Source organism: Cupressus sempervirens, chromosome 9 (assembly GCF_028749045.1).
Source record: "Cupressus sempervirens isolate cs-2001-9-10 chromosome 9, ASM2874904v1, whole genome shotgun sequence".
NCBI lineage: Eukaryota > Viridiplantae > Streptophyta > Pinopsida > Cupressales > Cupressaceae > Cupressus > Cupressus sempervirens.
Genome location: NC_143126.1, coordinates 214728568 through 214741247, shown reverse-complemented (window position 1 = coordinate 214741247; position 12680 = coordinate 214728568). Strand labels below are relative to the sequence as shown.

The 12680-nt window shown below is 37.2% G+C and overlaps 1 protein-coding gene across 1 annotated transcript in view; it reads left to right on the top strand.

Annotated features, from left to right (window-relative positions):
* The window catches only part of LOC149538273 (protein HAPLESS 2-like), a 452273-nt gene that overhangs the window by 409301 nt on the left and 30292 nt on the right, over positions 1–12680 (top strand). The window lies entirely within an intron of this gene.

Below are 12680 nucleotides of genomic sequence, written 5' to 3'. Positions count from 1 at the left end.
ATAATGAAACTAGCAACTTTATTGTTGTAATAAGAACATAGAAACTCTATTATTTTCCAAGAAGAAGTATGAAACTACTAGTCAAGTATCTAGAATAAGAAGAAGAAACACCATTGCTAGCTTTTATTCATTTCATGGAAGCTCTTACTTGAGTGTCTACCCAATTGTCGAACCAAGTTTTGTAACTTTTGGGGATCAGCAATGTATTAAGATATTATCTTCTTAGTTAAATACTTTCTATAATGGTCAACTACTTGTCTGTAGTCCGTCTTTCAGTCTAGATAGGAATGTTTCCTATCTTATCTCTTTTCTCTTCAATCCAAATAGGCATGTTTCCTATCCTATCTTCAATTTTGTTTCTAATCTCGTCTTCAATCTACGTTGTTTCTTTTAGAAACAACGTCCTTGCAATTCTTTATAAGGAACACATTTGTTCCTCTGTTAATCAATCAATCATCTGGAAATTAATCTACCAATTCTTGAATCTTGTAACATGGTATTAGAGCCAATACTCTAAATTTTTTTGAAAAATCTATATCAAATTATTTGCTCAAATTTTTCAAATATATTTTTGAGCTTTTCTCTATAACCCATCTAGGGTTTCCATTTTTGTGAGAAATTCATAGCTAATCACACTGCAAATCATTTTTCTCTATATCCGTTATAGGGTTTTTCAATGAGAATGTCTGCACTGCAAATCGCGACTTCTAAAATCACACTAGTTATTGCTCGTGTTTTCTGTTGGTATGGGGGCTCGGTTTAAGCTATACATTGTGAGTCTTTGGTGATCACGGCTCCTCTGTTCATGACCAAACATCAACAAAAATCACAAGTTTGTTTTAGTGACGTTTTTTTGCTGAACTGACCGCCATTTTTTGCAGACATTTTTCTCCAAACACACGCCTATTACACCATTCTTTGGTGTCAGTTTTGCCCTCTTCAGCAACGTGCCCATGTACATCCATTCCTGAAGAAAGCCCGATATTTATTTACCAGAAAAACGACTTTTTTCCCTACAACTTTGACCTCCATGGCTGCCAATTGGATTTTTTGCTCGAGACCCTAATTTTTGGGTTGGAAAATTTTTTTGATTGCAAATTCTTGGTGGGTTTTTAAAGAGCTCAACTGGGTTGTCGTCCGTTTTTCTGGGTGCCTCATTTTTTGTGCCTCGATTTTTGAGCCAATGGATCTAGAAACTGACAGTAGATTCCTTTTGGGTTTTTTGAGTTCTCTTCTGGGTCACTCTAATTCTTCTGGGTCTTCTAGAATTTGCCTTGAAATTCATGCCTATTGGATTTTAGTCTTAAAGTTTGTGCCTGAATTCTTCAAAATGGCATCTTTGACTAATCTGATGTTGGAGGGCAGTCTACAATTCAATTGCCGCAATTATAACCACTGGAAGCAGCACACGTTAACCATCTTTGAGTATCGTCATTTGGATGAGCTTGTTCTAGGCACAAAGACTCGTCCAACCTCCGACCAAGCAGAACAAGACAAGTTTGATGATCGCAATCAAGAGGTTGTTCTGCTTCTTAAGCTCTCTATTATTGATGATCAGCTACCATAGATTCCTTTCGGCAAGTCAGCTGCAAAAATCCGGAAATATCTAAAGGAGCCACATGAAACATCTGATAAGAGTTGGGCGTTCTTTCTAAAGAATCAGTTGTTCTCCATTATGATGGATGAACGTATGCCCTTGCAAGAGCATCTGACAAAGATTAAGGACATCCGTGATCAACTCGAAGCTATTGGTCGAAAAATGGAGGAAGAGGATATGGTAGTCATCACTCTGAAAAGTCTACCATCATCCTATAAGCACTTCATAGAAACTCTCAACATTACGTCAACTGATGTTGATATGAAGTTTCCAAAATTATGCACCAAACTTCTGCAGCAGGACCGTTGGAAACAACAGTTTGGCAACAGTGCTTCTACAACCTCCTCAAAGCAAGCATTTGTTGCAGAATCCTTTCAACAAAACATAGGCAACCATCAAACTTCTTAGCCTTTCCAACATCAACATTTTTCTCAATCCTTAGATGGCTCTACGAAGCAAAATGTATAGTGTAATTACTAGCAAAAGTTTGGCCATATGAAGTTCGAGTGCCGAAAACGTTTGGCTGCCCAAGCAAGGCAAAATGCTTCCCAACCAACAGCACAAGTTGTCGAGCTTCCTGATCAAGTCGAAACTATATTTTTCACCTTCTGAATCTGTTTCTATTTTTTGTTTGGGTTTGTTGATTTTCTCCTTAAAAATCATTTCATGTTGTCTGTAATATGCAAGGTTGCATGAGATTTCGAGTTTTACCCTTTTTTCCACAAAAACGAAGTTTTCTAATCGCAATCTGTTTTGAGTCATAGCACTCTTCTGGCAAAGCTTCTTGGTTTCAGCATTCTGTAGATCCAGGGAGGGTCTCAGTTTTCCCAGAATGTTTCAACATCCATACATTGACCATTAAGGGAGGGTATTAAGATATTATCTTCTTAGTTAAATACTTTCTATAATGGTCAGCTACTTGTCTGTAGTCCGTCTTTCAGTCTAGATAGGAATGTTTCCTATCCTATCTCTTTTGTCTTCAGTCCAGATAGGAATGTTTCCTATCCTGTCTTCAATTTTGTTTCTAATTTCGTCTTCAGTCTATGATGTTTCTTTTAGAAACAACGTCCTTGTACTTCTTTATAAGGAACACATTTGTTCCTCTGTTAATCAATCAATCATCCGAAAATCCGTTAATCTGCCAATTCTTGAATCTTGTAACACAATGCACATTTTATATGCAATCATAGAGCAATGCAATCCCTCTGAGATAATGTCTACAGAAATTTACGCAACTTACAAATAGGCCTTCAATACCTCAGTGGCAAGTCTAGAATTAAACACCATAACTGCAACAAGGACAATATTTATAGAAAAGATCTCATATTCATGGAGGAGGTAGAGGGTGTCAACAACCTGTAATTTCTCATATCTTTTTGGACCACAAAGCCATATATAATGAATATGCCTGTTGAAAGCTTCAAGTCAGTCTAGTATAGATATTCCTTCTATACTCTTTACGACGTCCCCAACCATCCTCCCCTCCATCTCACCCTCCTAACCCGCTATCATCTCTTTACGTTCTCCCACATTAGTAAGGCCATCAAATCCATGCGCAACAGCAGGTCAATGAATGAGGAAGGGTTCCAAGTAGAACTCCTCAAGCTTGGTTATAAGGTTTTGGCTCCTTCCTTTCTCTGCTCCTTAACCGAGTGGTTTGTACTAGCTTTCCGAAATCTTGATTGAGACACATTATCTATTCGATTTATAAGGCCAAGTCGGTCTTGGATCCTAGCAACTATAGGACTATCATGATCAGGCACACTCCTGCTAAACTCTATGCTACCATGTTGAACACTATTTTATCTAGAGACATCGCCATGCAGTGTTGTTGTGCAAGGGATCAAGTCGGTTTTTGCACTGATGTTCATACCATGGATCATATTCTAACATTGCAAACTATCATTGAGGAGGCTCGGCATCACTTGACAAAAGTCTACTACTTCTTTGTAGACTTTCACAAAGCTTTTGGTTTTGTTCCCTGCATGGTACTCTTTCAAAGAATTAGAGATATTGGGATATCTGTGACTCTTCTAACAAGTATTATGAGGCTTTATCAAATTGTGGTGGATAGATTCAGGACTTCACAAGGTTTCTCTGATCCAATCCAGAGCACTATTGGTATGATGCAGGGATGCCCTCTCTCGCCCACCTTATTCGGCATATACATTGACAAGATTGAGGCTTTCCTCCAGGATTCCTCACTCCCCGATGACGGCTTGATCTGCATTCTCTTATTTGTTAATGATGTGGTTCTTTTGACCTCCTCCCCTGAGGGTCTTCAATGGCTTCTCGACGATTTGGCTTCCTTTTGTAACCTAAGATAGCTAGTTGTGAACATGAAAAAGACTTGGGTGATAGTCTTCAATTGTCTCAAGACTTCTCATCTTACTTGTATTTATAAAGCCATGATGTCAAGATTGCTTCTTCCTAGACTTCCCTTGGGGTCAAGTTCTCTAGACCCTAATTTTGTTGGAGACCTTCCATGCAGCTCAGGGTCAAGAAGGGGCTTGGCTCTCCAGCTATGTTAGAGCGACAGTACTTCAGAGACTACTTTCAAGATACTATGTCCAAGTTGTCCCTTCTAGACTCCTTGGTCAGGCCGACCATGCTCTACGGCTCAGTTGTGCAAGGTTGGGCTTCGGTTCAAAGAGTTCAAACCCTTCTCGTTCGAGGCATTATCAGAAGCATAGTTCAGGACTCTGCGAGTCCGAGGTAGAGTCCAGATTTCCGAGGCAAATGGCCTCTGGACTCTGGCCAAATCCTAGCAAAGTCCACTTGGACTCGCCAAGTCCAGAGACTCGCCAAACTCGTCGAGTCCCAATCTCAGGACTCTTGCTGGCATGTGCAGCAAAAAAGAGCCAAACATAAATTAAATAAAAAGGTTGAGTTTTTTTTTGTTGTTTTGTATAGGATTCATTTGTCCTAGAAAGGTCATTCCACCCTTTTCTAATGTTTGTGATAGAGAGAAAAGAGTTAGAGAAGAGTATTGGGGTTTTGAGAGAGATTAGCAAACCGGTTGGCTCTCCCATATTGATTGCTAATGTTTGTGCAACTTTCTAGCTTGCACTTAAGCATTGAGAGGAGCTTAAGGAAGCATTTGAAGGAGGCTTCTACAAACTTACTTGCATTTCCATTTTTTATGCAAATTTGAAGAGGTAAGCAACAAGTTGCATTTCTTTGTGTTTTGTAAATTGTTTTACATTCATATTTTTTACTTTCCATTTTGTTTACATTTGTTTTAGTCTCTACTTCTAGTATCTACTATTTAGATTATTCTAATTTATCTCGATGACAAACTTGATAAGTGAGAAGGCCCTAAAGTTTAAAAAATCTGATTTGATGCTAACTTTTTTCTATTTATAATATATTCATATTGCAGCAGCACTCACATTGACATCATGCCTCAGGGTGAACCTTGTGGAAGTGGAACTAGGGCTACATGTAACCCTAATGCAGACCCAACTACAATAACAAGGGATAGGGCTTTGAAACATGCCATCCCGAGCCACAAAAAGGGAGTTTTTACATATTGGCATTGCGGTATAATATATAGCGGGGGAGGCATAAATAGATTGAAGTATCACATAGCACATATAGCTAGGCATGATGCTAAAAAATGCAAAGAAGTACCCCAAGATGTTATGCGAGACATGCAAGCTCTTCTAGAGAAAATAATGGAGAAAAGGGAATTGAAAAAGAAGCAACAAGCAAAAATGGCACAACTAGCTCAACAGGGATCTTCTAGTTTTCACCTTCCATTATCCCCTACTCCACCTACTACTACTACTGCTTCTACAAGTGTGAAAGATCGACACTTGATTCCATCTTTGTTCCACGCACAACTCCAGGTGCGCAACCATCGCTTGAAAGCATGGGTTGGAACAAGAAGAAGCATGATAATGCAAAATTGGCACTTGGAGACTTCATCTACAACAACATTTCATTCAATACAGCAAGGTACTTATTTATTTGATTTATGTCTTACTTCTATTGCTTTCAAGTTTCAAGAGACAATAATATGTTTATTTTGTTTATTTTAACTTGTTTTCAAATTTAATAGTAATAATATAATATACTAATTTGTTTAAAATTTTATTTAATTTGTTATAGGTCCCCTTATTGGAAAATTGCAATCGATGTTACTGTTTTTGGTCCGGGGTTCAAAGCCCCTAGTGCTGATGAGCTAGGAGGCTCTATTTTGACTTAAAGGGTGGCTGATGTAGAAGGTGCAATCAAGGAGCAGCGTGAGGTGTGGAAGATGAAGGGTTGCACCATCATAACTAATGGTTGGTCTAATAAAAGTAGAACACTCAACTTTCTTGTCTCCTCATTAGGTAATTGTAGACATTAAAAATTTACAAGTAGAACTTGTACTTAAAAATTTAGAATCTTGATTAAGTGGTTAAGTTTATAAATTATGAATTTATGATTGATCATTGATCATTATACTAATTTGTTTCTTTTTCTTCAAGTGCCACAGTTTTTTTGAAATCATTAATGCCTCGGGAAAAACAAAGAATGTTGAATATCTTTGTAAGGTAATTGATAAAGTGATAAAGGACGTAGGTGAGGAGAATGTGGTGCAGATGGTTATAGATAATCCAACAAATTATATTGTTGCAGGAAAGATTCTTATGGAGAGACACCCTCACTTATTTTGGACCCCTTGTGTTGTTCACTGCATTGACCTCATGATAGAGGATCTTGGTAAACTCCCTTGGATAAAAACAATTATAAAGCAAGGAAAGAGTATATGAAAATTCATATATAATTATACATGGGTCCTTAACCTCATGAGGAAATACACAGAACAAAAGGAGTTGTCTCGTCCAGGCGTCACTAGATTTGCAACCACTTTTCTCACATTGCAATCCTTGCTTGATTCAAAGGGAGGTTTGAGACGCATGTTTGTAAGTGAGGAGTGGATTGCATCATCATATGCAAAGACCATAGGGACTGATACATCTGATCCCATTTTTTATGAGGCTTCCTTTTAGACACTGATCGCTGAGATTTGAAGATAATTTTCCTTTTTGTCCTCATTTCAACTTTTTTGTTTATGAAATTATGTTATAAATTATTGTTCATTTTTTAAAGAAAAACTTAAAGCTAGTTGTTTCTCTTTCAACTTTCATAATGAATGCAATTCAAAAATCGGCTTCTTGTTATCGTGCATTTTGTCACTACAAAATGTTGGTAACAGTAGAAAACTTTTCCAATAGAGTTTTGTGTTTCTCTGAGATAATTCACTATTTGATTGGACAAAATGTATCAACCAATTGTTCCCAATTGATATAATGAATCCTTTTACTGAAGGCTATCATTTAAGTCTTTTCTATTTTTTCAATTTATTAGCCTATGCTTGATTTTTGAGGCCTTTAAAGTCCCTTTTTGCATTTTTGAGTGTTTCCATAGATTGTTTTAGACTTTTTGTTTCCTTCAATCTCTTGCTTTTAGTTTTACCAACGATTCAATATCTCTTGGGGCTTAATCAAAGTTATCAATCAAAAGATATCAAGGTTTAAGTGCCTAAAAAGTGGGTTCTCCAAGTCCAATTGCATATTTAAAATATAACCATTGATTCAATATCTCTTGGGGCTTAATCAAAGTTATCAATCAAAAGATATCAAGGTTTAAGTGCCTTATATTCTAGATTGAGTTGCACGTTTTGAAAAATATAACTTAAAATGACTTTATGTTATGTTTTTAAGTTACTTTATCGCTTTTGATTTATCACTTAAGTGATTGAAGTCATTATAGTGCACTTTATGTTATAATTTAATGTTGAGTTGCTTTTTAATTTTTTACTTAAGTGACTTTACGCACTATGTAGTCTAATTTAATGTTGAGATTTACTTTAATGTTTTATTTTAAAAGAAACATTTAGGTGAAATATTACTTCTTGAATATATTTACACATAATATGTAAACTATATAGTGTAAATAATATATTTGATTTCTTTAAGTGATATTTGCTCAATAATCATTAATCATGTGCTAAATAGGAAACATAAGCGATGCAACTCCATTACATGTTTTTTTGAAATGAGTTAAATGTAAATGCATCAGAAAACATGACTTTAGCTTACATATGTAAATGCATGCAAATGCATTGCATATTTTAAACATGCAATGACATTTAGAGAGTGCAATTTCCTTCTAAGTTAAAAAAACATGTCATGCTAAAGCCTCTCAAGAACTCAATTTTCCATTACATTCATGTATGTCGACCATTTAAAACATGTGTTTACATATAGAGAGTGCGATTTTGGCTTGGATATGTAAATGCATTTCATTTAAAACATGCAATCACTCCTAGAGAGTGATTTTGGCTTGGAGGTAGAATTTTGGTCAAAATACATGTAAGTGCATAACATGTAAATGCATGGCAAGAAAAAATAACATGCAATGGGCCTTCTAACCCCAATTTTGGTCTATGGATGGGTTTTACAACTTTACCTTGCACATTTTAAACTTGCATTTAATCATTCTAAACCTGATTTTACATTTGCATCTAAAAAACATCACATATAAATTCATCTAGAGACCCCGATTTTGGTTTCCAAGTCAAATACATGCATTTGCATTGACCATTTTAAACATGCATTTGAGCTGCAAGAACCCGATTTTACTATGCGCAAATAAATGACACGCTAAAGCCACTTAAGACCCCGATTTTGCTTGCAATATGAATTACATGCATCCATGTTTCATATTTAAAATATGCATTTGCATATGGAGACCCCGATTTTGACCTTCAAACTCCAAAAACACCCAAACACGTCTTTCCTATGCATATTCAAAACATGTAAATGCCCTTGGAGAGTGTGATTTTCCTCTTGCATTCAAAACATCACATGTAATTTCTACTTGAGACCCTGATTTTCTCTTTGAGTAGTCAACATGCATTTACATACATTTTTAAAACATGTGATTGCATTTTGAGAACCCGTTTTTGCTTGAAAGGCAAAAAAATGACATGTAAAAGCCCATGAAGACCACGATTTGCCTGGAAAGAGTGCATTTTACATCCAAAAAGTTGCATTTATTAGCCTCCAAAGAACCCGAATTGGACTTGGGAAGGAAGTATATACATTTACCTTGCATATTTAATACATATGTTTGGCTCTCAAGACCTCAATTTGCTGCTCTAAAGCCAAAAATGTTGATGCAATAGGGCTTTCAAACTACAATTTTGCATAAAACATTGAAAGGAAGGAGTCTTTTGAAGCATTTGCATCACTTACATGTACATGTGTTTTCCATTGGAGACCACAATTTGCCTTGTAGATGCATTTTCAAACATGGAAACAATTCCCATAAGTGCGATCTGCACTTAGGAAGACATTTGCAATCACATTGGCAATATCTTGCACATGCATTTGCATTTTGCAACCATGATTTGAAGCTAAACTTTGAATTTTTCAAAGACATTTGGTTACCACATGCAAATACACTTGAAGAACCCGATTTTGGAGAATACAAGTTCATCCTAACTTCTCTTTCTTCCAAATTTTGCTCATTACTCTCCAAGTAAGTGTGACGATTCGATTTTGCTTGCATTTCTTTCTTGTTTTGCTAATTTTCTGCATTCTTTGGCTCTTTGTTATCCATTTGTTCAAATGCAGCTCTAATATTTTGCATTAAGTTATTAAATAAGCTTGAAATCTTTGTTATTTTGCAAATGCAAAGCTCTTCCATCTCCAAAAATATAATTGCATTCAAAGTGAAGTTTTGGAGTTTGTCAAAATTTGAGTCAAAGCAAGAGGTGCATCTTTCTTTTTGTGTTTAGCTTTTTTATATATTTTGTTGCTTGTTTTGGTTTGTTTCAGGAGAAAAGTTGAAGATTCTCACCCAAGAATGCAAGTGCATAACCATGCTTTCATCTTCTATGTCAATCCATTTTTCAAATACATTTAACTCCATCTCCCTACATATTCAATTGCATCTTCCAAACCCAATTGCATATTTACCTCAGGTAAAAATTATGATTTTTTACCACATGTAACTACCTCTCATAAAACCGATTTTGGTGAAAGATCACACTTTTTGTAATGTTTCTGTCATAAAATAAATAAATAATCAAAGCATTATTTATGGACCGATTGATTTAGTATATCTTGGACCCATTTTTTATTGTTTCCGTAGGTGTTGCTGTCGGCTATCTTTGTAAACCCTTGAGAGTTCCTCCGAAAGGTATTTAAGCACGGCATGTAGGTAGTAATTGTCATGTGATTTGGATTATTTTGTTTGTAGTGCGAATTCCTATTGGAATTCTTTGTTGTTCACCATTTTGGAAGTGAAAGATCTTCCCTACTTGGCTATCTCAGTTTCGGTGGGCTTCAACCCTCAGCCTATTCTAATTCTCTATATTACTTTGCTTGGATCGGGAAAATCCACGCATCGTCTTCATCTACAGTTATAAATATTGTTTGTGGAACTTCCTCAATTTTGTTAGCATCCATTTGTTCTTGCAATTTGGAGTACATATTTAATATCGTTGATCATTTGGAATCATTTGTGCATAAACTCAGTATTAGCAAACTCATTAGCGTAAAGGCACCAAACGGCTCCACATACTTTGCCAAACTACCAGAGTCACTTCCATACGGACTCACCCAACACCGTACACCACTCTCTCTTCACTTCTTTGTACCCTTCTGATACACCGCACAGGATCACTCTACCATACAGCCTTCTACATTACTCTACGGCCTTCTACACTACCATACGGCCTTCTACATTGTCGTACAACCTGCACTCCACACCATAGGAACTACCTTGGCTCTAGTCATACAGTCTCCTAGGTCAACCATACGAGTTGTTTGTCTACCACTCGGACAACATTGAGTGTTGTTTCGAAGTGTGTTCAACTTGCAACCTGTGCGCTAATTCGGAGTATCTTAGAGTTTGCCTTCTAAACATTACAGTGGTATCAGAGAAAAAGATCCTACTAGCTTGTGGATAGTGAATGAAAGTTTATAGCGGGAAAAGAAGGCGACCCTACTCTATTAATAGAATGAAAAATCAAGAAGCCACTCCTATGAATGTCATGGCACTATTGAGGGATCTTTCAAGGAATCGAGCATAAATCAATGACACTCAGCAACTTAAGAAAGAAACTCTCCGGAAACTGGCAGACAATAAGATATCTGGGGAACAAAATGATCATAGTACTGACTCAATTTCAGGAAAGGCAAATCCTCATTTGCCACGCTCTTGACCTTCCATGCCGAATTTCCCTCCATGGACGTAGGTACCACACGGAGGAAGGCAACCAACCTTTGAGGAACTTCAAGAACAGTTGAAAGAAGACTAGAAGAATGCAGACTTGGAAGAGGATATGTCTTACAAAGATTACGCAGAATTGAGAATGTGTTATTCTAGAGGCGGAAACCGAGGATATTTTAATGACCTCAAAAGAAAATTGAGTAAAGTAAATTTGTCACCATTTGATGGATCCGAATCCATATCTGCCCAAGTATGGGTAATGAAGGCCAAGGATTTGGATCCATATCTACGCAGCTTAATCCAATGCCAGAAGAAGCAATTAAATTTGCAACACTCCACTTGGAGGGAGTGGCGCATGAATGGTGGCATTATGGCATTATTATGCTAGGGCATGACCATGTAAATACTTATACTAAATTCACTGAAAGATTGATAGATCGGTTTGATGGTAAAGATCCCGAACTTAATTTCAAAGACTTGGCACAATTGAGGCAAACTGGTTCGGTCAACCAGTATATCACGGAATTTCAGAAACTCTCTATTTTGGTTACAAATATTTCTAAAAGGAGATGGATAGTGCTCTTCATAGATGGACTGACAGAACTACTAAGGGGTTGGGTAAAAGATTTCAATCCTGCCACCCTTTCGGAGGCTATAAAAAAGGCATGAAGCATGGCATCATCATCAACATCATCCTCTTGAGGTTTATCCTACTCCAAACCGCCAGTATTTCCAAGCGACAAAGACAAAAAACTTCTTTCGAAGAAGCCTTCATTGGACGAAGCTACTAGACAAAGCTCTGAAGGACGAAATTATATTTCAATTGTAAGGAGTCATGGGAAGTTGGGCATAAATGCCTTAGTAAAGGAAAAAATTAAAATATACTAAGTCGAGGTCATGTTTGATGATGAAGACGATCAGGAGAATCTACCCACAAAGGGCGGTCACCCACAGGAGGACTCCAAAATGGTTAATTTTAACCGTATGAAGAGGATAGCCTCATTGGTATGGCATAGAGGAACCATCACCCTGGCTGGGAGCCCGAGATGTACGGTATTCTGAGTACGGGGTACCCTTCAAGGGCAAAGGGTCATTGTGATGCTCAATACCAAAGCCACTCTAAACTTCATAAACTCATCTTTGGTGAAAAGAAGAGGTCTACCTACAAAGACATGTGTAGGAATCCAAGTCAAGGTCGTCAGAGGAACGCTTTTACCCTATACGCACCTTGTTCCCCAACTGAGTATAACTATCGCTAATCACACTATGATGGAGGAGTTCTTTATAGTAGACCTTGATGATATGGAAGTTATTATGGCCATATAGTGGATAGAAACACTAGATAAATACATAGAGTTTCAAGTAGATGGACTTCTCTTTTGTTGTCGATGGAAAGAAGGTTGTTCTCGGTGGGATGGCCAATGAGGGACTGAAGGAAGTTTCGGCACAATGAATGGAGGCCATTTTTTGGCATCATGACATTGCATGGGCTGCACATTGTTTTGTTTTGGTGGAACCAATAAAAGGGCAACATACACTGCACCGAGTTGATGATCTTCAGACTATCTTGAGTACCCATGATAACATTTTTGTAGACATTCCTCCTGGCATACCTTCTCATCATGGTTTTGAGCATACAATTGAGTTGGAAGGTGGCGCCAAACCAACTGTCACCACGTCTTACCGCCATCCCAAAAAATTCAATGATGGAATCAAAAAGACAATTTAGGAGCTACTCGAGAAAGGATGGATCCGTCCCAGCTCTAGCCCCTTTGCATCATCAGTAGTATTGGTAAAAGAGGATGGGATGTTGCATGTGTTTGGACTACCGTGTGTTGAATAAGAAGAC